Source organism: Lactuca serriola, chromosome 6 (genome assembly GCF_051521515.1).
Source record: "Lactuca serriola cultivar US96UC23 chromosome 6, Lser_US96UC23_V15, whole genome shotgun sequence".
In the NCBI taxonomy this organism is placed as follows: Eukaryota; Viridiplantae; Streptophyta; class Magnoliopsida; order Asterales; family Asteraceae; genus Lactuca; species Lactuca serriola.
This window is the reverse complement of record NC_136413.1, coordinates 174,608,301-174,613,524: the sequence shown is the minus strand read 5'-3', so window position 1 is coordinate 174,613,524 and position 5,224 is coordinate 174,608,301.

The following is a 5,224-nucleotide window of genomic DNA, read 5'->3' as shown; positions in this document are numbered from 1 at the left end:
TTTTCCATTTTCTAGTTTGATGAAGATGATTGCGGCGCCGGTCCATTTGTAATTCTTGGCATCAATATTCAATAACAAATGAAGGAGTAGTTGATCAAAAATTTTCAAGGTCCGTAACTTTTCATTTCATATGTGGAAGAAATATAGATGAAAAAGAAAACCAAACAAAAATTTAACTTTAAATTTCTTTCTTTGAACGATGTTGAGATTTGTTGGATGAATATGCTTGTAGGGTTGTTGGACTTGTAATTTTTTCAAATGTTTGGTCTAAAGCCAAAACCCATAAATCAAGTGTATATTTGTAGGTATGATTATTGTACGCTACGTATTTTCCCTAGAATAATCCTTCTCATTAAATTTGTATAAATAGAATTATAAATACAATATGGGCCTATGACAAATATAAACATAACAAATGGGCAATACAAACTATATACGCTAACAGTCTCCCACAATTGGAACGGGAGGATTATGGATGTTCAAACTGGACTGAAAATTAATAAACAAAGAAGATGGTAAGTGATGTGAACAAAAGTACCTACTTAATTTTAAATTTATAACCTAACTAACTCTTACTAACTATGTACCTATAGACAGTGTACCTAGTAAGATTATAATATACCTCAAATATGTCGAGTGTTGATCACAGGAAACGAAATTTAATTAAATAAATTAACTACTTCTAATTAAACTAAGAAACAACTATGATTTAGGGGTTCTTGTTGATTTTTAAATATCATAATAACTTAATATCACCTAACAAGTAAGCGAGCAACGAAAACAAAGTAGCTCCAAGAATTAAAAGAATAGTTCTACCTAGATCCAATTTCACTTTCTCCTATGATTGATTTCTAATGGATAGATTATATTGATTACCAATTATCTAGTCATTATGATCAAATATCTAGGCCTACCAATTTACGAACAAAGCAATGATTAAATTAGTTACTCTCGTATGATAAAGTTAAGCAACCAAACACTAATTAAGACTAATTATGCTCTCTAACACAGTTAGAGTTACTAGCTCTAATAACCTAGAATAAGATGTAATTAGTCCTACCTCTAACTATTTAATGATCATAAACAATTAGGAGATAGATTCATGCAACTAACACACAAAATCTGATTTATAAGCAATATAATCTAGTACTAAAACATCCTAGAGTTTATATATATCAAACATAAGTAAAATCGAATATAATCATCAAACATCGAAATCAACACATATGGATCAAGTTAATCTTCACCAAACGTAAGTTAAAGGTGTTTAGCCACTCATTATAGCAAAAAACACATTAGATATCAGTAAAATAAGCTAGACATTAGTTTAACAAGCAAACGAACTAAATAAATGTTGAATTCTTCTAAATCTTCTTCAATCCTCGAGCTTCACTTCAATTTCGATATTCTTCTAGGATTCTAATGGGGCTTAGTCACATTTAACCTCATAAAAGCGAATAATACCTTTGATTTTGACATAATGTCCGGTTTTTATAAAGTAGAAATCTGACCACCACATCGCACTTCACCGCCACGACGTCTTCGAGTAAATCCCATGTCTGGCAAGTTAGCACGCGAATATTCCATTTTCCACGTCTTGGTCAAGTCACCACGACGTGGTCTTCAATCATCTTCTTTTCTTCTTTTGTTTTAGCTCACATTTCCTTCTTCCTGCTCCTCGTATGCTCCCTTTTTATCCTGAGCAAGCCTTATCCGCTACAAAACATATTTTAGACATAGTAAGTATCTTTTGTTCCATATTAAGCATAATTGTAGTTAAAAGTATTCGATATATGCATTAATTATGTAGTTAATTATGTACATATCAAAATACCCCACCCTTGGGTTTTTCTTGTCCCCAAGCAAAACTGAATGTATTATCATCATATCAAGACTCTAGCTACCAACATTGCACAAGTCAATCAATTTTGAGCCTCTCCACTGCTCCAAGACCACAATGCATATATTTGTGTCTATATTTTTCCTTAGAACTTCCCTAATCCTAAATATTCACAATCTTCATAAACATTTCCCCACTTCTTTTAAACAACGTTCATTTTATGCATCCCTCCGAATATATCCTTAGAAATATTTCTTAACCTCAAGGTAATTTTTGGTTAAACCCCTTAGCATACATATGGAAAAGTAACATAGATAGAAAAAATTACAATAAATAATAATAACTTGGCAAATTGCCTTATTTTTTAGTCTTCACTTTTTGAACTTTTCTTCATATTTCTTGACCTTCATAGCTTTGTAGACTCGTTTTCTTTCAACTTTTGCAAGTGTTTTTTTTCTATTTCTTTTTCTTTTTTCCCTTTTCCATTAATTTTCTTTTTTTTTTTCTCACTGAAAATTAAAAATCCTATAAAAACATATGTTTAAGCAATAAAACTTAACTTTAACCCTTATTGGTTAGAGGTATTAGTCTAAGGTGCAATGACTACATAAGCTCTCCGAGATACATTTCTGATATACGATGCTACACATATTGCGACCCTCAAACTAAGCAAGGTCGTGTTTTTGTTCAATGATTTTGTTGGATTTGATACAAAATATAAGTTTATTTTTCACAAAAAAAAAACGGTAACGGAAGACTTTATAAATAAAAAATTTATTTTTAGTTCATAACAAAAACCATCATGGGTCCAATTATAGAGGCTAGAATGAAATAAAAACAACCATAGGATGTTTTAGAGATAATATTTGAATCCTTTGAACCCACATGGTTTTGGGGTGTTGATAAAGATATAAAGATCAAAGAACATGATCTTCTCTACAAGTATCCACTATTAAGATTAAGGCACATGGAATGCTAGTTAAATAAGAACTAAAGGAGACAAATCAAGAGGTCTTCTAACCACCAAACTAGCTTGAAGAGAGAGAGAGAGAGAGAGAGAGAGAGAGAGAGAGAGGTGGAGAGTAGAAGAGAGTTTCGGCCATATGGAATAATGGAGAGAATTATCTAGAAAAAATAGTTTCAAACTCACGCAAGACCCTTCTTTAAATACCCATGAAAAAGCAAAAGCAACACCATATAATAATATAAAGTATTTACTTGCTTTTAGGAGCATGGGGAACATGGGAGGAAGGTTGACAAGCAACCTCCCATGCTTGTCCAAACTTTCGGCCAAGGACTGAAAGAAAGAGATAAAACTTGTCTCCTGACTTCATCATGCTACAAAATAATTAGTATAAATTTTATAAACTCAAGGTTTATAAAATATAAACTTTGTCTTTAGGTAAAAGACAAAAAAGATTCAACTAGTCCAAAAAGTTGTGCATGCCTTATTAATTCATACCATATGAAATAATAACTAGTTATACTCTCTTATAATTATTATTTTCATAAATCAATAATTATTCCCTAATTATAATACGAGAATTGATATTCTTTATTAATAATCATATTCATAATAAAAATACAAAATTTGTCAACTTGATAATGGTGTTACCCTATAGGATCATATATTATTAGAAATATTACTCCATAATGATTCTTGGGCATATAGATTCAACGATCTCCTTCTTGCACAAGATTCATTACAGACTGATATAGACAGTAGCTAATGTCTAGCAACAGGCTACTGCCCCTAACAACATATGAAGGGTGCCATCTCATCAACTGCCAATTCCAGGAGGTCTAAGCTACAATTGTAAATAAAGGTGTGGTATCAATTATTCCTTTGTCTCAGACTTCATGTCAAACACGAGATATGGATCGCCATCAATCTTATTTACTATTAAACTTTAAGTAAGGCGTTAGTGATGGGTTATGAGCATAACTACATCCTATGTAATCATGCAACCCTAATTGCTTTCGATCTAAGTTTTTCACTAGTTGAACATGGATTTGAATACCAAAGCAATAAACCCTAGATCTAGCATACAATTTCAAAAAATCATATAACAAAAGGGTTTTGATGATTACATTGCTTGTTATGTAGTAATAACAAGAACTCCTTGTAGATCCTTGACTCTTGAAAGCTTAGTGCCCTAAATGTTGCACCTCTAATGGCTCACAAGCACCACTAGCAAGAAGATGAGAATTGTAACAACCCAAAATTTTACTAAAAATTTTAAACTTTTCAAAACCAATCAGGGTAAATAAAATTATTCAAACATTAACCTAGTTCACCATTGTTTTCAAAATGATTTCATATCAGAGTTCCTAGAAATCCCAAATCATAAAATGTGAGGATGTGTACGTCACGCCTTCGCCTTGCCATGGTCACCTGAAGTACCTGAAACAAAAATCAATAAATGTAAGCTCGAAGGATTAGTGAGTTACCCCTAAAATACGAACATATACCACCCAGCAAAATAATAACAAACATCATGTATAATGAGCCTTCAACATGACTGGACCGCCTTGTAGGGCCTACATCCTATCTGGAGCGCTCGCAAGCCTTCGGCATGACTGGACCGCCTCGCAGGGCCTACAATGTATCCAGACCGCTCGTCGGGCCTTCGGCATGATTGGACTGCCTCGCAGGGCCTACAGCCTATCCGGACCGCCCCGAGTATGTTGGCCTATAGCATGAAGCAGGACCGCATCAACCCAATCTGCCAGAAAACAATCATGTGCACATAAATAACATATGCTAGCGTATAAATATCACAAACGACCATTCCAATTGATCAATTAGCATAACAACATCCTATGACCAGGATACCAACATAACATGCCACTAAGCAAACCATCAGCCTAACTACCAGGGTGCTAATCAATACGCTTAGCATGAAATAACCCGGATACAACCCGAAGGGCCGACATTGATTCCTTAGACCCTGTTGATATAGTGAGAATAACTCACCTAGCAAGTAGTGCAGAACTAAAATGAGAACATCCTGCCGTTATTTCACCGACCACCTCGACTGCCTAGCATGATGAATACTAAATTAATAAGTAGGATCTCCAAAATTTCCAAGGCTCCATATTGTCCATTTCCCCAATTTGGGCCCAAGTCCCAATATCAATCCACTAACGCAAGTCCATATGCACAAGCCCAACAATTGTTCAATTTTCCCAATTAGGCCTAACCTCCTAATTAGGCCTTACCATAGGACCCCTTATCAGAACTGGCCCTACTTCAAATATTCAGGGCCCAGCAAGGCCCAAGTCCAAATAGTCTACAGCGGCCCGACCTGAAGCCCACAAGTCAAAATTCCAAACTAAGGATGTATGCAGGGCGTACTCCTCTGGTACGCTGCGCGTACGCCT